Source organism: Balaenoptera ricei, chromosome 1, assembly GCF_028023285.1.
Source record: "Balaenoptera ricei isolate mBalRic1 chromosome 1, mBalRic1.hap2, whole genome shotgun sequence".
In the NCBI taxonomy this organism is placed as follows: Eukaryota; Metazoa; Chordata; class Mammalia; order Artiodactyla; family Balaenopteridae; genus Balaenoptera; species Balaenoptera ricei.
This window is the reverse complement of record NC_082639.1, coordinates 33,914,483-33,934,951: the sequence shown is the minus strand read 5'-3', so window position 1 is coordinate 33,934,951 and position 20,469 is coordinate 33,914,483. Positions and strand designations below refer to the sequence as shown.

Below are 20,469 nucleotides of genomic sequence, written 5' to 3'. Positions count from 1 at the left end.
GCCTTTGGGAATATTTGTTACCTCTGTATATTTATTGGGGACCAAATTGATTAAACTATGAATTAAATACATAATAATAAGTTGGAGGTTTTTGGATAGGTGTAAAGAATAAACTCCGCAGGTAAACCACTCTAAAAATCCAAACTGGAACAAAAAAAGCTTGCTACCTATGTGTTCATAACGTAAAGGTTGTGAAATGTAAACATAGGCAGAGAAACTGTGTGCATTTGCTCATTCGCTGAATGTCTTTTTGAAAGTTTTTTGAGTGGCCAAAGAAAAAAAGATATACTTTGAAAGAAGGAAGCAAAATCACTTGTTCAAACTCTGCACAGGCAACTTCATTTTTCCTGTCTTCAGGCCCCAAACGGCTCTGTCTCACCTCCATTAACAAATCCTGTCAACTCACCCTGTGAAACCATATCCAGAATCTGCCCATTTTTCCCACCTCCTGGGTCAAACCACTGCCAAGATTCATCTGGTTTGTCACGGTGTCCTGCTGTAATCTCCTGCTTCCACCCTTACCCACTACAGTGTATTCTTAACCCGGCAACCAGAATGATCCTGTTTAACATCAGCAGACCCTGTCACTCCCACTCTGCACCCTCCACAGCCCACAAGTGGCCTGTGTGTGCTGGCCCCAGGTCCTCCCTGACCTCTGCCTACCCCTCTACCCTTTGCTTCCTGTGCTCCAGCCGAGGATCTCTTTGTCAAGACATGCTTCTGCCTCAGGGCCTTTGCACTTGCTGTGCCCGCTGCCTTGAACACTTTTTTTTTTAATAAATTTATTTATTTTATTTATTTATTTTTGGCTGCGTTGGGTCTTCGTTGCTGCACACGGGCTTTCTCTAGTTGGGGCTAGCGGGGGCTACTCTTCACCGCAGTGTGCGGGCTTCTCATTGTGGTGGCTTCTCTTGTTGTGGAGCACAGCCTCTAGGCACGTGGGCTTCAGTAGTTGTGGCATGTGAGCTCAGTAGTTGTGGCTCGTGGGTTCTAGAGTGCAGGCTCAGTAGCTGTGGCATACAGGCTTAGTTGCTCCGTGGCATGTGGGATCTTCCCGGACCAGGGCTCGAACCTGTGTCCCCTGCATTGGCAGGCAGATTCTTAACCACTGCGCCACCAGGGAAGCCTCTGCCTTGAACACTTTTTCCAGGGTCCCGCAGCTCCCTCGCTTCCTTCAGTCACACTTTGGTGAAGGCCTTCCCAGGCCACCCTCCCACATGTACCCTCCTCTAGCATTTCTTATCCCCCTTCCCTTCCCTGCTTTATTTTTCCCCAGAAAGTCACTAGTTTGTTCTGTTTCCTCCACCAGAATGTACACCCTGTGAGAGGACAGGAATTGTGCTTTATTCATTGCTGTATCCCCAGTGCTGAAAATGGTGCCTAACAGTGCTAGAGAATGTTTATTAAATGAAGGAATCTCCCTTTACCTGAGACCTCAGGTGAGGGGCCGGATCCCTGAACTCAGCAGCTCTCAGAATCCGTAACAGGGTGGACGCTCTGGGTCTCAGGAAGGAGCAAGGACACAGAATCAGGGCCGAACCAGGCCAGACAGGACCAACCCACCAACCTGGAGTCAGGCTTGCTCTGGGAAGGTGAAGTCAGGTGGCCTCGGCTATGGGGCAAGCACCTGGGGCTGGGAGCCAAGGTCGTTTGCTTGCTGACCTGCCTTGCAAGTGTTACAGGTAAAAATGAAACATGATTCCAAAAGGGACCAGCTCATGGGCTGCCAGCTCCTAGGCCAGTGCCTGCTCTGAGCAGATCCCTTGTGTCTCGGGGGCCGGAGAGAAGTGGTCTTGGGACCCAACTCTGGATAGAGGCTGCTGTCCTTCCTGGGTGAGTCCAGGCTGCCAGGGCCCTGTCTTCTTCCTGATCCAGTGCCTTGGTTTCTCTTTAATTCTCAGACTTCTCCCTGGAAGTGTAGACATGCAGCTCTGAGTGTGGCCCCAGTGGGCCGGGAGTGAATTGTCCAACCTCCATCACATGCGCCCACACTGGTTTTGTTCTCTTTCTGTTTCCCCCAAATCCTGTTGTTTCATCTCTCCTAGGGAATGTGACCTGAGCTTTGAGAAGGGGGTGGGGGTAGGGGAGTGTGGGATATTGCAGAGTGCAGGTGCGACATCCAGTGGCTCAGACCAGGGAGACCACATTGGAGATGGGGGTGGAGCTAGAGGACTTCTGGTGAATTGAATATGAAGGGTGAGGACGAGAAGCTTGGAATGAAGAATGACTGCCATGTTCCTGGCTCGAGTAACAGCTGGATGGATGGTGCTGCCATTTACCGAGATGGGCAGGGATGGGGAGGAGAGTAAGAAAGGGGCTCGGGGAAGGGGAGATCAAAGCTTGGTGGACATGTTCACTTTGAGATGCCAGTCAGACATCCAAGTGTTCAGGAAGGCGTGTGGCAATTGGATATGTGAGCCTGGCCTTCAGAGGACAGGAAATACACATTTGGGACATGCGTTTGTCAATGAGTAGATGCTGTTTAGGAGGATGAGACTGCATGGGGTCACTTGGGGAGAGGAGAGGAGAAAAAAGAATAGGGCATCCAGGACTGAGCCGGAATATGCCAGCAGTCAGAGGGCAGGTAGAGATGAAGCTGCAAGAGTCTGAGAAGGAGAAGCCAGAGGAGTGGCGGAGACCTGGCAGAGTGAGAAGTCATGGAAGCCAAGGGCAGAGGGAGTTCAAGGTCATCTGTGCTGAGGGCCGCTTAGAGGCCCAGGGCAGGGAGGCCAGGCAAGTGTCCACGGGATGTGGCCACATGTGGGTCACTGATGGGACCTTGATGGGCGCTGTTTTGGGAGACGGAGACCTGAAGGCAGCATGTGTAAGTAAACCTGTCCCAAGAGGCTGGCTATGGAGGGAAGGAGGAAAAAACGAGGGGGTGAGGGGTGGGACCTGGGTGAGTGTGTATGAGGCTGAGCAGGTGGGTGTTTACACAGAGAGATCTTCAGTGTGCTTGTGCTGCTGGGGGTGTGGAGGTGGTAGGCGCAGATGACAGTGCCGGGAGAGAAGGGGCCGAGCGCAGGGCGGGGTTCTAGAAGAGGTGCAAGGGGTGGGGCTGAGCTGATGAGAAGGGGGTGCTTCTCCTAGAGTAACAGGAGGAAAGACAGATGCGGGTGCGCTGCAGGCAGACTGATGGTTTGCGGGGGGAGTGGGGAGGGTTCTCTCAGCCCCCATCCAGACCTCTTCTCACTGTTCCTGGACAGCTACATTCCCAGCAATAGATTCGTGAATGGCTGTTTTGAAAACAAAAGCAGGAAATGTCTGTTCCTAGGAAACCACTTAGATTCTTGGAAAAGTTATTCCTTTGTAAAGATTATCCTCCAAATAAATATCTCAGAGGTTAAATTGTCTAGTTAGATTGACTCTTTGTACTGGCCTAGCATCTTTCTCCTGAGCAAAAGGCTTCCCAGGGAACACTGGCTCCAGGCATTAGAGAAAGCTGATTATGTCACTATGAAACCTAAGTCACCAACAGTGGGAAAAAAAAAAATGAAAAAGAAAAGACATATTGATCATGGGGCAGACTGAGTGTCTGAGTATGCTGGGGCCAGAGTCCCCAGAGCCCTGAGGATGGTCAGGGAAGACCTAAATGCATCCTATTAAAATTTAAAGGAGAATCCATTTCTCAAGCAGACACTGCCTCTGGTTGCTGTAGGGGGTCTAAGGCAGCAAGGGGCTCAGCCTGAGGGTTTGGGGGTGCGGGAAGTGGAGTCCTCATGCCAGCAGGTGGTGACCCCTGGCGGCTACAGCGAGGACCAGGCATCCCCTGGGCCTGGACAGCATCTGCCTGAGTCCCAGCCTCCTTCCTGTCCTGGGGAATCAGCCTGGGCACCCAGGAGGAAGCTGGCTTCTCCCCTTCTCTTCTGTAGGCGAAGCAGCCTCTTAGCCAACAGTGGCACGTACTCTCTATCTCTCTTTCAGTTTTTATTTTTATCAAAATTGCACAGAGTTGAAAAAGCCAAATACTTTTACAAATTTCGTTATGGAAAACAGCAGCACCCTTCTTTCCCCCACATTTTCTGCCCGGCCCAGAAGCAATAACTTTCATCTCTTTTAGCTGATTTTCTTGGTTGACCTCCATATCTCTAAATAATGTGCCTGGGTTGCTACTACCAGGCGCTTCAGATTAGGTATTAGCTAGTGACTCAAGAGCCTTTCCTGGTCCACATATGCCCCCTCATCCCCCATCCTCTCATTAGACTGTACCATTTATGCTTCATAGCTCTGTCACGTAATGAACTGTAGTTACTTTGGCTTTCCTGTACAGCTTTTATTTTCTCTAGGAAAAATTGTGTATGTGTTAACTTCATTAGTTTTCTATATATGTATTGCTAATTCAATCCCCCAATTCTCACCTCACCAACTCTCCCCTGCAAATGTTCAGGTGCAGCGGGTCCTCTGTAAACTCATCTTGCTGACACAGTCCCTCCCTGAGGGGTCCAGCTGGCTCCTGGCCACACGGGCTGCTCCCTTTGCCTGGGGCACAGCTGCCATTCCCAGGGCTGCCTTCACTCTCGCCCTGGAGATTCTCTTACCTATGTTGGATCTCCTCATCGACTTACGTCTTCCTTTTCCCCGGTTTACTTCCTCATTGTCACAGAGACCATCCTTCAGCATGGTCTTCTTGAGAAATGGCCCATGAGAGGTGAGCTTTTTGATGCGTCACATGACTGAGAATACTGGAATATTCAATTCCTCAGTTGATTGAAGTGTCAAATTCCGGGTTGAAAGAGTTTTGAGAGCATTGCTCCCTTGTCCTCAAGCTTCCACGTTGCTCTCAAGAGTTCCCGATCCATTCTGATTTCTGTTCCATCCTCTGCAACTGTCTAAGGCTCTTCTCTTCCTCCTTAGAGCAGTGACATTTCACAGGCATGAATCTCGGTGTGGGGTACTTTTCATCACTCAGCGACTCTTTTAATCTGGCAAGTCAGGGACTTCTGCTTTAGAAAATCTTCTTGAATGGTTTCCTTGATGATTTCCTCTTCTCCATTTTTCTCTCTCCTCTCTTTGGAGCTCCTGTTATTTAGGTGTTGGACCTCCTGGCTTTTCTTTTTTTTTTTTTTTTGGCTGCATTGGGTCTTCGTTGCTGTGCACGGGCTTTCTCTAGTTGAGGCGAGTGGGGGCTACTCTTTGTTGCGGTGGGACTTCCTGGCTTGTTCCTCTAATTTTCACACCTCTCTGTCAGAATCCCCATCTCTTAGTATTTTTGCTCTACTTTCTGGGTACTTCTCTCCATTTTGTCTTCCAGCCACTCATGTTTTCATTTTTCAAGAGTGCTTTCTTTTCTCTGAACATTCCTTTTAATAATATCCTATTCGTATTTGGTTGATTTCAGTATCTTCTCTCTCAGAGGCTATTAACTTTAGTTGGCTTTGTTTTGTTTTTAGTGTTCTTTTCCACTTGGTTTCTGTTTCCCTCAGGTTCCCTTCATCCTTGTGTTTGTTTAGTCTCTTCTCTCAGGTGTCTGATAACCTCTGCTGTCTTCCCATGTTAAGAGTGGGAGGCCCAGAGACAGCTGGGCGCCTGGGTGTGAGAGTGAGGCTTCCCCGTCACTGCCCATCTGGGCTGTTCCACTGGGGAGGCTGCAGTGGCAGAGTCTTAGGTCGTTCTTCTTGGGCGAAGACTCCAGTTTCACACCTGAAGATGGCAGGGTTCATTTCCCATAGCCCGGGAGCCACAGAAAGGAAAAAGGTGGGAGGGGAAAGGGAGAGGAGTCTCAGCCTCCATGATGCATTCACTCCATCCCTTCATTTCTTTGTGATTCCCCTGCCCTGCCCTTACCTGGTCTGATGTCCCCCTCAAATGCCTTCCATCTCCCCCTTTGCAGAGAATAATCCTCCAGGCTTTCTCAGGGGTGGTCTCCTGGCTGCTGGAGTTGAGGAAGGGATGGGGTCTGACTGCTTCTAACAAGACTTTCCACTAGTCATCCTTATGTTGGTTCCCCCCATCCCCACCTGCAGAGTCCTTGGGGGGCCCTGTGGTGTAAATTGGGTTGGTTCTCATATTCCCTGCTGTCAACTTAGATTCCATTGTCTTGAGTCTGCAAAGTCTTTTTCACCCATCCATCTCTTTCCAGCTTCCACAATTTTATTGTCAGTCTCCTCTCCTGCTCTTTTCTTCTTTGTGGGTTTATTATGCCAAAAGAGATGGGGGGGGAAGAAAGAAAGAGAGAGAGAGAGAGAGAGAGAGAGGGAGGGAGGGAGGAAAGAAAGAAAGAAAGAAGGAAGGAAGGGAAGAAAGAAAGAAAGAAAGAAAGAAAGAAAGAAAGAAAGAAAGAAAGAAAGAAAGAAAGAAAGAAAAAAAAAGAAGGGAGGGAAGAAAGAAAGAAGGAAGGGAAGAAAGAAAGAAAGAAAGAAAGAAGCAAGGAAGGAAGGGAAGAAAGAAAGAAAAAGAGAAAAAGAAGGAAGGAAGGAAAGAAAGAAAAGAAAGAAAGGAAGAAAGAAAAGGAAGGAAGGAAGGAAGAAATGAAAGATGGAAAGGGAAGGGAAAGGAAAGGTAAATAAAGAATGTTTCCCCACCATCTTCAATAACAGACTCCTAGTAGGGTTGTTTTTTTAGGCACAGAACTCATTCTTCCAAAGAACTGTTCAGGGAAGGTCACCCTCTCAACCTCCCCCACAGGTTCCTGGGGCCCCTGTGGCACCTTCCTGAACTTCTAGGACTCAGAGGAGCACAGGGGAAAGGGCCAGTGTTGTAAAAAGTCTGGAAAGTCCTTGGGCATTGGCCTGAGACAGAATCAGATTCTAGGCCCACCTCCAGCAATTACTGGCCAGTCCCTAAAGTAGGACAGTGGAATCTACTTTACAGGCTCCTTGTTAGAATTGAATGGTAAGATACTATGGGCTGTTTTCCCAGGCCTGGCATAGAGGAAGTACTCAGCAAAGAGACCACTTCCTTCCTTGCTTCCTTTCTTCACTGTCTTTACTTCCTTCCATCTTCCTTTCCTCCCACCCCCTTCCGTCCGCCAGCATGATTGTGATCTTCCCCAGGCTCAGGTGTTCTTTCTTCCCAGTCAGTAGAAAGCCACTGAAGGTGTAAGCCAGGCTATGTCTCTGATGGCTGTGTGTGGACAGCACATCAGGAGGGCAAGAGTTGGAGTTTGATCTATGGACGATAAAAATGAAATCAAAAAAGAAAAATGACACATGGGTTGGGCAGATGGAGAGTGTGACACTAGGGTCCACCTGAATTTTATTAGCTGCAAATCACAGGAAACTTTACCTTTTCCATCTTTGGGTGTTGTTTGAAATGAGGCCTCACATGGAGGGAGGTAAGTGGGGTGAGTCCTGGAGCTGGAGACTTTGGGCAAATCATGTTGCAGTCTCTCCATTGGTAATTGGGGGATGTGGGAAAGGGCTTGGGTCTTGGATTCCAGGGCTGGGGACTGTGTCCTGACTCTGCCTTTACTAGAGCTGAGGCCTTGGGCAGGCCTTTGCTCCTTGTGAACCCAGGTTTCTCATCTGTAGCATGAATGATGGCCATGTGGCTTGGGTGAACCATCTCTGGCTCTTGTGATGTGCTGTGTAGGATCTTTCCAGCTGTTGTCCGTCGATGAGCCATTTCAGCTCTGCACTCAATACTTGAGGAAGACATTGCTCAGAGGCAGCTTACAGGGAAAGGTCTGGGCAAGAGGGCTGTGCGGGCTGGTTGCAAGCCCTTGTCTCTGCGTCAGAGAAGCTGCCTTTTCTAAAGGTCAGAGAATCTAAGCCAAGCTCATCTGCAGGGTACCCCTTCCTGGGCAGGAGACCTTGACAGTGTGCTCTGGCCTGAGATAAGACATCTGTTGGGAAGAATTTCCTCTTGGAGCCCAGAGTTGGGTGTTGGGTATTGCTTGCCTGGACACACACAGGTGAGGAGATGAGGGGGGCAAAAGACATACCAAATCTCCAGAACCCACTAGAAAAATGAGGAGCTTAAAAAAACGAGGAGAGAGTCGGTCTGGAGTCTCTTGGTCTCTTGGAGGAGGGGTCCCTGCTGTGGTCTGTCCCCCAAGCATCAGCTGCACCTTGCTGCCCAAGGGGTGAAGGCCCAGTCCCGGGAGACACTGACACCCTCCAGCGGCCACATCCCACCTGCGCCTGCCCACCTGGGTGCCTTCAATCATGCTCTTCGGTGCCTCTCTGGAGGTGGAGATACCTCTCGGTGCTGTTGTGAATGTTAAGTAGAATCAGACGCGTGAATCAGCTGTCCAGGGTCTGGCCCTCTCCATCCCACCGCCCTGCCAATCAGAGGGGATGAGTGGCATCCTTCATTCCCGCCTTCTGAGCAGGGCTCGTGTCTCAGTTCAGCAGCAGAACATGGTGACAAAAGCACGGTTTTGGCATCAGCCAGACCTGGGTTCAAATCCTGGCTGTGCTACTGATTAGAAAGTCACTTAACCTCTCTATGGCTCAGGTTTCTCATCTGAAAAATGGGAATAATAATAGTAACCTATCGATCAAAGTTGTTGAGAAGTAAAGGAAACGAAGATGTTGGTGTATAATGTACCCGGCACAGTGTCTTATTCTGCCATGAATGATCAATATTTCCTTACATGATTGCCTCTTCAAGTAAGGGGTCAACTAATGTCTCCCCCTTCTGCAAGCACACTGTGGCAGAGTGTAAACACTGAAGCCAAACCACCCGCGTGGGAATCCTGGCTCTATCACGGCGACCGGCTGATCTTAAGTGAGTTGTGTAATTGCTCTGTGCCTCAGTTTCCTCATCTGTAGGATGGAGATGATAATAGTAATTACATCTCAAAGAGTTCATATGAGGCTTAACTCATGTAAAGAATTTACGGTGCATGATGAATAATAAGCACTTAATAAAAGTCCACTGGTTTCATTATTATGAAAGCGTCCCTAGAAATCATTTGATCCAAATTCCTCACTTTGCCAATGAGGAAACCATGGCCCAGGGAGGCGTTAACACAGCATAGGAATGATAGAAGCCGGTCTCTTGGCCTTCACTCAAAACACACCAACAGGAGGAAGGGAGGAAGGCTGTGTGGTGAGTGTGTATGAGGGTACAGGACCTGTGCCATCTCACCGTGACTGTGGTGATGGCAAGGAGGTGGCATTGTGGTGAATCAGGCTGGGATTCTGAAGCACTTTCAGCTCCCGTGAAAAGAGACGTTCAACTCCAGAGGATTCCTTGGGTTCAAGAGATAACAGGGTGGCCTGGTTGGGGAGCCAAAACCAAGCAGGTTAAGGAGGGCCTCCCCTCAGGGGGCGGACCCTGCACGGGGAGTTAGAGCCTGACCAGGCAGGGAGACCTGGCATGGCCTTGGATGGAAGCAACATACCCTGGAGAATTCAGGGGTGATGCTTCATGGGGTTGGCAATTTACGCTTAAACAGTTCAGGAAAAGGAATTTTTTTTTAACTATACTTTCAACTTTTCTGTATGTTTGTGATTGTTTGAAAATAAAAACTTAAAATAAAAAAGAGAGAGAACCAGTTTGTCTCAGAAGAAGGGCGACCAGGGGAGCCAGGAATTGAGGAGAGTTTAAAAGGGCAGAGGCTGCCAGGGGCCGCCGGGCAGATCTCTGAACAAGTGGAGTTGGCCAAGGCCAAGAGAGGAAGCTAAAGGCATCAGACCAAGGAGGGAGCAGGGCCTGAACTCCAAGCAGAATTTTGGATCTGTGCTGTGAACAGGCGTCATCTGTCACCATGGGTGGCTTGCAGACCAAAGAAGGACAGCCCAGCTGGCGGGAGAGTTTGGGTCCCCAGGAGAGTGTGTCCCGGGGCACATCAGCCAGCAGAAGGCAGATTGGGCTGCAGCCCGGGCAGCAGGGGGCGGGCGTGGTGGGCAGGCAGACTCCCAGGAACATAGTGGCAGCAGACAGGGCGGACACAGGAGCCAGAGTGAACCTAAGGCAGCCAGGGAGAAGGCAGGCTCTGAGCAAGGTCTTATAACCCGCTGGCGAGTGTGGCTGGCAGACTGGGGCCAGGAGGCCGCCAGCCAGGGGCGAGGCTGGGCTTCTGGGGACTGAAGCCAGGAGCAGGCAGGGCACCTCCCCAGGGAAGACGGCAAGGAGTGGAGGCGGCCGGTGGGCCCGAGGGCAGGGAGGCTTGTCCGCAGGCTGTGCTCTTCAGCCGGGGGCCGGAACTTTAGGGGCCAGGGAGGAAAGTGTGCTCGCCCAGGGGGGGCCAGGTTGGATGCAGTCTGGTTCAGGAGGAAGGGGAGCCATCCCCTAGTAAAGAGGAGGAGACCAGTTCCCGTAGACTTTCAAAGCGTCAGCAGATCTAGCAGCTGGGCTGCCTCACATCCGTCTCTTGGAAGTTTCTGGGACTGCTTAGCTCGGGAGCTCAGGTCCAGACTCTATAAACCATGATTTTCCTGAGCTCTGTAACCTCCTAGTGGCTGCCTTCTGGCGGCTCTGGTTTCACCGTCAAGCGGTAAACCCTTCCCGTGAGGAGGGCAGCTGGGGACTTGTGTCCCCCTCCTTCATGGTCAAGGGTGAGGGGGGAGGAGCCCGTGGGGCAGAGTGGAGGTGGGGACTTGAATGGGTCTGGACCAGGGGAACAAAGTGTCCCCAGGGAGCCAGCCACGGGCTGAGCAGTGACCCAGGGGCTCCAGCTGGAGCTGAAGGAGGCAGCTGTGCCATGGATTCATACTGGGCAGGGGGCCGTCCCCCGGCCAGACTCCAGTGCGGTGCCCGTGGGGTCCGGTTGCTGCAGGAAAGGGCAGAGCAGTGACCACGGCTATCCGCACGCTGGTCCAGGCTCTCTTCCTTCCCCCTTCTAGGGGCCAGAGTGCCATCAGTCAGCCCGCCCTTACCTGAGGCGGGGGAGAGGCTACTGTGAACGCAGTGGGGCTTTGCCTGGGGTCTGACAGCACTGGGCCTCCATTGTGCTCGCTCAGATCCTCACAAAGCGTCCTCACCCTTCACCCTCTTCCTTGGGTCTCCTCTGCTCAGTGTGCCTGGAAGGGCCCTCCCAGCAGGGACGACACACTGAAAGTAGCCAGCTGGGCTCCCCCAGATGTCGGGCCAGCCCTGGCAGGAGCCCGGCCTCCTCACTTTTCTCCCTAGTACAACCATGAGATGCACGGATGAGGGTCAAGCACCGGGTCCCCGAAGGAAGGAGTGAGGAGGCGGTCTGGTTTTCAGCAGGCTCTGCACACAGGCCTGACCGTCCACCGTGGGGCCGGGCACCCTCTCAGCACCCCACCTGCTGGCTGGGCCTGGGTGCTATCCCTCTGCTCGCGAGGAATCAGGGTGATCGCTCCCATATCATGCTGGGAAGGTTGCTTCCGTCCTTGCAGGAATCCCTCACGTGTCTTGTCCCCTCCCTGGACTCCTGGGCCTTTGGCTCCCATCCTCCCTGGCCCACTTCATACCAGGTGCATCATGCACCTGCTTACCCAGATGAGAGCGTCCTGCGGGCTGTGATGCAAACCGTCAGGTTGATTTCAGGCGGCACCTGGACAAATGCTCCTTATTACATTTGTCATGTTTTATTTTAATGTCTGTTAGGAATTTGTAACCTGCGCGTGAACCGGAGATTTTGTGACTGTGAGCCCTCGGGGTGAAGCTTCGCTGGGGCAGGAACCTCAGGCTTCTGCTCAGGCAAGCCCGTCTCTGAGCTCAGACTCCTGGAAGGCCCGAAATGTGGGTCCCTGGTGTGGGTTTCGAAACATGACTCCGAGGAGCGTCACCGCAGGCCTTTGTGCAGTTCACGGGAAGATCGCTTCCTGCGGGTCAGGTGTGGCGCTAATCGGGAGGGAGACCGGGCAGGCTGGCCTGGGCTGTCTCCTGCGGTCTCAGGGAAGATCACTGCGTCTGGAGTCTGGCAGACCTGGGAGCCACCCTGGCTCTGCCCTGCTGGGCTGTGTGATGTGGGGCGGACTGTTAGCCCACCTGTGCAACCGCTCCTCACCTGGAGGGTGATAGGAGCAGCGCCACCTCCTGGGGTTGAGGTGAGGACTAAATGAGAAGACGGCCTCGAGCGCACCGCCCCAGCAGCTTGGAGCCAGCATGTGTCTGGAGATGGAGCCTGGCATGCCTGGAAGAAAGCCGGCAGGGCAGGACAGAGGCAGGGATGGGTGGGGGTCAGGAGCGTGGCCTCCGGGGCCGGGCCAGCTGGGTTGAGTCCTCGCGCCATCACTGCTGGGTATGTGACCTGGAGCAGGTTGTTCAGCCCCTCTGTGCCTCCCTTTCTCGTCTGCAAAGTGGGGAGAGTACTGATGACACAGCCAAGGGCTGTCCTGGGGACTGAACGCTCAAAAACGGCAGCTTGGCGAGTCCCGCAGCTGCGCTTCTGGCACCTCCTGGCTGGCTTTGCACCTGTGTCCATTGACCAGGAGGGCTGGGCAGTGCTCAGGAAACACCGCTGAGGACATAGCGGTGAGCTGAGCCAGAGGACGAGGGGCAGTTAACAAAGGCAGAAGGCGGGGGAGGGAAGATTGTTCCAGATGGACGAACTGGCCCAAGGCTGGAGGACCGGGGTGCTGGTGAGGCTGAGGCTGGAGGGGGAACGGGGTGGCAGTGAGTGGGGGGCGGCCTGAGAGGACGAGAGAGATGGGTAGGCTGGGAAGGGGCCTGGGATGGGGTCACAGGTGTCAGTGGGGGATGGGGAAGGACCACTGTCCCTTTTCCATCAAATAGAAGAAGCTATATCATTCACCTCATTTTTTTCGATGGGAAAGTGGGAATGCACAAATGAAAATAACTATAAATTATAAACACTCCATGCATTTGGGGCTATTTTTAAATCCCCAAAGCCTGGTATTCCTGTAACTCCACCAGACAGTTGGCCTTAAAGCCAGCTCAGAAAGAGCCCTTACTAGCTCCCCAGGTCCTTCCAAAGCACGCTGTGGTTGATTAGGCCCCAGACTATCTCACTAGGCTCCTCTCTCGGCCCTAGCCCGACCCTCCATACATCCCAGGCTCCTCTGCCTCTGCTCCTCTGCTCTTGCTGTTCTCTCCACCTGGAGGGACCTCTCCTCCTCTCCAGCTCCCAATCCCCACAGTTGACTGTCCTTAGAGCCCAGGTCAAATGTCCCCATTCCACGGAGTCTCCCAGACCTTTCCCCACCCTGCCACTGCCTGCCAGACATCGCCTCTCCTTCCGAAGCCCCCGGACCTGTTATCTCACCTTGTCTTGACATTTATTATTTTCTGTTTGGTTCAGACAAATGGATGTTTCCCCTGATGGCCAACATTAGAGCCCACGGGCAGGGGAAATCCATTTCATACAATGCGTGTACCGTTTACAACGTGTAAATTTTAAAATGTAGACGGTGGGCCGATCAGAACGATCTGTGGCAGGCTGTGGTGCCACTTGCTAGCTGTGTGGCTGAGGGCAGGTCTCTGTGCATCTCTGGGCTCAGTTTCTCCATCTCTGGAGCAGAGGCAGCTGTCTCCGCCTCCCAGGCTGTTGTGAGGCTGGAGGACACGTACGGCACCTGCCTCCACTCCCAGCAAACACCAAGGAGATCTGCAGGAAGCCTCAGCAGGCTCTGTTCTCATTCAGCTGCTCCGAGCTGATTCTGCATCTCATCTGAACTTCATGCTAGCCACGGGGCCGCCTTCTTGCCGACGGTTGCTCTGAAAGGTCCTTCACATGCTATAGATAGCGGTTGTAAGTGATGCCCCAGCCAGGCAGGGCCAGCGCTGCTGGAGAGCTGCCCTCGGGCTTTCTGGAGACACGGTGTGCTGACTCAGTTCTCTACTGGCACCGGGCCTGGTGCGGGGAGGTGCGTGGGGATGGAGTGGTCCTTTGTGAGGAGGTCACACCCAGAACCATCAGACCCGGACCCAGTTTGGGGACAGCAGACTCTGGCCGTCGTAGTCCTGGCTCTACTGTCAATGCCTGTGTATGTTTGAGGGGGGACCTCAGGCAACTTACTGACCTCTGGTGACCACTGATTGAGATGCAGCACGTGGCCTCCTAGACGGAGCCCTGTCCCACCTGGCAGTCCCCTCGCCCTGCTGCCACTACCCTTCCACCAACCTCCCCTACCCTCCTTTGTAGTAACAGCAGCCGTGGCCTGTTGAGGGCCTGCTGTGCCCCAGGTACAGAACTCAGCACTAAGCACTTCACAAATATAAGTTCTAGTCCTCATCATCCCCTGCTGAATAGTGAGGTGGGTAATGGCATGAATAGTACTTATATGTATATACACACACACCCCCCTTCTCCAGATGAGGGGTTGAGGCTCAGGGAGACGAAGGAACTTGACCATGGTCACTCAGGTAGTGAGACACAGAGCAGGGATTCAAACCCAGACCTCTGTGGCTCCAAATCCTGTGTTCTTTCCTTCACAGCCCCCTGCCACTAACTGGGCACCCTGCCTTCTGCATCCTCTGACTCTCAGCCACCTGCGGGGCAAACCCCAGCTGAACCCTGTTCTTGCCCCTCCATGTGCCCATGGCCAGGCCCTGAGTGGCCCCCAGTGAATGCTTATGGATACAGATGATGATGATGGTGGTGCTTCCCCAGGGCCCATGGTGGAGGACGGAGTTGGCAGGGGGAAGCGTCCTCTCCCCTCTCCCACTATCTCTCCATGTGCTGGAGAACATTCCTCCCATCAGCAGCCTCTTCTCCAGCCAGAAGAGCCAGAAGGGTGCGTAATCCAAAAAGGAGCCTTGAGAGATTGGTGCTCACTGGCTGTGTGACCTTGGGCAAGTTACTTTACCTCTCTGAGCCTCCGTGTCCTCATCTGAAAAAGAGGAATGCCATTACCCACCTCACTGATTTCTAGTAAGGGATAAATGAGGTCCTATAATTTGGAAGATGTCCAGTAAGTGCTGAAGGATCACAGATGTTTGGTTTGTATTATCACTGCTGCTCTGTCCAGTGCAGAAAAGGGCTGAGCAGTAGTGTCAAGTCCAGTAGCCACAGGCAGAGGCATCATGGGCAACTCTGTCAGACTGGAGACCTGATCATAAAGGTGACATGGAGCTCTGACCAATGAGAGTGTTGCTTCATACTCAGGCAGACCATAAAGAAGACCCTTTTGAGACTGTGTCAGAAGCTGTAATCTTTTGAGACTTGCAACCCTAGGGTGAGCACTGGAATTAACAGAAGTGAGGAAACTGGCTCCCAGAGGTGAAGGCTGTTAGGGGACTGAGGAGAGCAAAGCATGATAAAGGCCACACAGGAGATGGCCTGCTGTGTGAGGTGTAGTTCCCAGTCCATGAAAAATGTCTTCAAGGAGGTTCAGAAGCTTCTACTTGCCCTGTACATCAGATAATTCCAAAAGGGCATGTCCCTGGTGACCAGCACCTCATTTTCATACTCTGGGTTTGCTTTCTCACGTCCGGCGCCTGGTCACGTCAGGTTCACTGCACTGGGAACAGATGAAATGTTTTCTGCTAAGTGGTCAGCACATCTGCTAACCTCTGACAAGACTTCATAGACATGGCATTTCTGAAGGCTAACCCAGCCAGCGGTGGCAACAGTCTGATCTCAACGTACGCGCTCCAGAAGCTTTCAACAGCCATACCTCTCACCCTGTCTCCCTCTGTGCAAAGTATCCAGCCCTTCTGTCATGCTAAGAACTGTCCAAAGCATAGAAAGCTTTTAACTGAAGGGGAGATGAGATATGATCAGTCGGCAGGAGCTCACGTCGTCCATGGACCATTCCTGCTTGTGTCTGTGCCATGACCTCAACCCCACATTCCAGTGGTGAGGACACTAATTTGGCTGCAGCTTTGGTCAGTCATTTAAGGTGAGGGGTTGGTGAAAGGCTACCTGTAAACATAAAGCTCATATGGTCCAGTCTACCAGCCCTCCCTGGGAAGTCTTGTTTCCTGTTTTTCAAATGCAAGTAACCAAATCCCTTTATTCTTAAACTTGGAATTTCTTCTAAAGCTGCTCCCCATCTTGCACCTCTATCATCCTGATATAAATCTGACAGTTTGGTTAACTTCACTGAGGCTTTCATGACCCCTGCATTTTCTTTACTGGGCCCTGATCCTTTATCGTACTGATTTCCATTTCAGTGACTGTGCTGTGTCCATTTAGATTCCAACTAGACCCATTTACCTCAAGTCCAGCCTCCCTCCCAGCATAGGAATCTATTGATATTTTGCCCCAAATCTGAGAGGTCATTTAGTCTGTGCTTGCACACTGTCCATGGCTGGGAGCTCACTACCACTCAAGCTTGCTTTGTTCCAAGTTTTTTGCTCTGGGGTTGGAAAATTCTTTTTTAAAATGAGCCCAGATCTTCCTCCCTGTCTTTTTTTTTTTTTTTTTTTGGCTGTGTTGGGTCTTTGTTTTCTATGCGAGGGCTACCTCTAGTTGCAGCGAGCGGGGGCCACTCTTCATCGCGGTGCGCGGGCCTCTCACTGTCGCGGCCTCTCCCGTTGCGGAGCACAGGCTCCAGACGCGTAGGCTCAGTAGCTGTGGCTCACGGGCGCAGTTGCTCCGCGGCATGTGGGATCTTCCCAGACCAGGGCTCGAACCCGCGTCCCCTGCATTGGCAGGCAGACTCTCAACCACTGCGCCACCAGGGAAGCCCTTCCTCCCTGTCTTGGTTCTGCTTGTGGACTGAGCTACCTCCCAGGAGGCTGGCAGTCGTTGCACCTGTGACCTAAGGTATCTGTGGGCAGATTTTCCATGAGCCCGGCTTCTCTTCTGCTCCCAGCTGGTGGGGAGCAGATCTACTCAGAGCAAGGGCCAAGAAGGTGCCTGCCATCATGGGACAATTAGAATGGCCTCTCTTTCCTTCTCCCGTAAGATTTGAGTCTGTAAGTCTGTGGCCTGAATACACAGCCCACTTGTGTGTTCTGCAGGTTGAAGCAGCCAATGATGCCAGCCACCCCCTTCTTGAGAAAGGGTCTGATGTGCCTCACAGTAGCTACCCCAGTGCCTTCAGATGTTTGGGACAGCCTTGCCACGGTCATTACCTCACAGGTATTCCCCAGCACAGAAATGATGCCTTGCATTTATTATGGGAATTTAATACAGTTCACAGCCTTTTCTCATCTTATTTGCATCTCAAGGCACATGAATTTCTGAGCATTGAGGAAACACTGAGGTTTCCCAGGGCGTGGTGACACAGCAACTCATAGCCATTGGCCCACAGGCATTGATCAGGCACCCAGTGTCTACACACATTTCATCAGCTGCTACCACAGATGGCCTCGGTCAGGGTCCCCTCAAGCTGCTGTTGCACGCAGCCCCAGAGGGCTGCTTCCAGAGCAGGGCTGTAACTGAACACCTTCCCCATCCCCCTCTGCCCACAAGATACAGGCCAGGCTTTTGCGCCAGCCCCTGAGGTTTTTCTAAGCCAGCCTCCATTCTTGCTTCTTGCCATATAGAATCATGCCAAGGCTTCCACAGTATAATTCCTGTAACACACGCCTACCACAGAGTAAACACTCCACAAATGCTAGCTGTTTCTTTTTCCATGACAAAAGAAACACCTCTGACCCTGGCTGACTTTCTTTTTAGTGTTTTTTTAGTAAAGAATAAGACATGCATTCAATCTCCAGGATCTGGTCACTTCCCCATTCTGGGCCTGTTTCCTGTCTGGGGAACAAGGAAGTGAAGCTGGGAAACTAGCTGACCATAGTCCTGCATCAGGCCGGGCTGGCTCCAGCCACAGTGGGTGGCGGGGTGGTGGTTCTCTGGGTGCTCTGGGCCATCCCATCTTAAGAAGGACAACCTGGAGAGGTTGGGAAAGTCTGGGGAGGAATCTGGAATCCATCTTGAGTGCGCCTGTTTGAGGCCTGGAGCAGAGAAATCTTGGGTAGAACAGCATCCTTTGGAGACTGTCGTGTGCAAAGAGGGGTTGCGCTAAACAGGGCTCAGACTACAGAAGGTCATCAACTTTAGCTTAATAGGGGGAGAGCTGCCCAGAGGTGGAAGGTGCTGCCTGGGACACCGAGGGACCCCAGGTGCCAGAGGTAGATGCACCCGTGGTGGGGTGTGGATGGGCTGCCCTGAGAATGACCACATCAGAGGATGCACGAGGCCCCTCCCACCCAGGAAGTCAGAGGTTTTAAGGTCCTTCTGAACATGGATGTGCTTTAACAGTAATTTCAAATTGATTTTAAATTCACAGAACCCTTTTTTACAAAGTTCGGTTTACATAGATGCCTATTCTGAAAAGCAGCTCAGTGTGGTGGGGCAGGTGAGGGCCCAGAGCCTTGCTGCTCTGTCTCCCCCTCCGTGAATCCTGAGCACAGTGTGAAAGTCACTGTTCTAGACCCTGCAGGTCAGGGCCTGCTGAAGGCTGGGGCGCCCCCACGTAATGGGCACCTTTAAGAAGTCCACTCCTCCTCGGTAGTTTCATTTCTCTGAACGCGACAGGCCCAGCTTCTGGCATCCTGTCTCCCTCCCTAATCTCGCCGTCTGGTCGGAAACCGGGCCTTGGCTGCATTCTTTGGACCTGAGCTGGCTTCAGCGCAGGTTGGCTGCCTGCTCGGTGGTTCTTAGGCTTCTGCACTTGGTCATGCACTGCACAGCGTCTCAGCTTATCGTATCAACTTCTTTAGAATAAAAGTCACCTCCTCCCCTTAGACCGGTGCTGGGCATCAGACCCCTGAGCTATATACTGTCTTCCGGGTAGTTGATGCCGATTGCTGATGTCCCCCTAGAATGAAAACTCACACCAGGAAAAGCGAGGAAAGGGCCCAGATGGCACAAACGCAAACCTGCAAAATGAATGCAGGCTGGCCTCCGTGGTGGGAGTCCTGGAAGCTGTAAAAGAAGGCTCCTGACCGGCTCTCCCCTCCTGCCTCTGTCAGACAGCCCCAACTTCTCAAATCTGTGTGCTCTTTCCTCCCGCCCTTGCCTCTGCCCCGGCTGGGGCTCCAGGCAACTACAACACCACTCCCCAGCTTCCAGGCCTGTCAGCCCACACCGTCCTCCACCCTGCACCAGACGGGGGCTCCCAAGGCAGGAGTCTCACCAGTCAGACCCGACTCACCCAGAAAGACCGGGATGAAAAGCACTTCTTCTGCAAAAGCCACCTAAGACCCACCCTGCTGGTCCTCCTCTGATCCTCCATGGCACTTTGTGCGTTGTCTGGCTTACGGATTCTACCTCTTTGTTTCACAGTCTTTTAAGTACCTGTTATTCACACTCAAGACTGAGGTCAGAGTCTTATTTAGCTTTGCGTTTCTGGGCCAGGCTCAGACCAGGCCTTAGTAAGTATTGTTGAGTAAATACAAAGAATACTGCTTAAAATAGACCCTCCGCTGGTGGGCTCTGAGCCCGTGCTTGTGTTACATATGTGCTGTGGAATTCCGGGCACAGCAGGCCTGTCCCTGGACAGCACATTAAAGGCCCCCCATCCCGGATGTAGTGATGTGATATGATTTCTGCAGAACCCTGACAAAACGAGGGTCTGGGATGTGCCCAGAACCCGGTGTGAACTTCCCCCATGACCCACAGCTCAGCCTCCCCAGTACATTTGTCATCAAGGGGTATGTTCCCGACCTCTTGGCAACTGAATATTTTTAGCAAATACACAGCTCAGTGCCAACTGGCACTTGCTCCTCTTCCCACAGACATCCCTTCCTTTTTGAGCTTCACCCGGAGAGCAGCACGTCACTGCAGACAAGCTGGTGGGCTCGCTGTGGCCGGACCTCCTGGGGGCCAGTGACCCCCAGGAGCTGACCCTGAGCCTCACTTCATGGGACACAGGCTGCCCGCAAAAGTGGGCCTCCGAGCAACAGTGTGGACATTTCTGGTCGCATCTTCCTCTCACTTTGCGTGATTATATCCAAGCTGTATGCCCCTGGGGGAAAGCATATTTGGCCACAAGATCATAATAAAAACAGAAATTTGACAAGACTTTAAAATATCCAAATTTGGAGAAGAGGTGACAGTTTTATGATAAAATATTGATATATGAAAACGTCAATAATATACATACAGAACAGCCTCCTAGGAGCTCCGATTAGGAAGGTCACTCGGAGGTCATTGAGTTTATCCCCTCATTTAAGAGAAAAATGAAGCTTGGTGGAAAGAGAAGTCATGGGTTTGAAGGTCAGACAGGCATCTACTAGCCGCATGACCTTGGGGAAATTTCTTTCAGCCAGAAGTTTAGCTCTGGGCTATTTCTGCCTCTCCTATTTTATTTGCCTTAAACTGTGTTTTTAAAAGAGGAGATTTTTTTTTTAATATTTATTTTTTTATTTTTGGCTGCGTCAGATCTTAGCTGCGGCATGCGGGGTTTTCGTTGCAGCTTGCGGGCTCTTCGTTGCAGCGTGCGGGCTTAGTTGTCCCGCGGCATGCGGGATCTTAGTTCCCCAACCAGGGATCAAACCCATGTCCCCCTGCATTGGAAGGCGGATTCTTAACCACTGGACCACCAGGGAAGTCCCAAAAGAGGAGATTTTAAGTCTTAGAATTTCATAGCAATTAAGCACCTGAACTTTGTAACACGTGACCTGGTTTCAAATTCTAACTCTGTTAACTTACCGGCTGTGTGACCTTTGGCAGGTTACTTAACCTCTCTGTGACTCCATTTTCTTATGTGTACATTGGGATGATTAGAGTCCCTGCATCATGGGGCTGCCTTG

General features: G+C 52.0%; 1 protein-coding gene across 2 annotated transcripts in view; it reads left to right on the top strand.

The window, feature by feature from the left end:
* The window catches only part of HIVEP3 (HIVEP zinc finger 3), a 99,195-nt gene that overhangs the window by 56,177 nt on the left and 22,549 nt on the right, over positions 1 to 20,469 (top strand). The window lies entirely within an intron of this gene.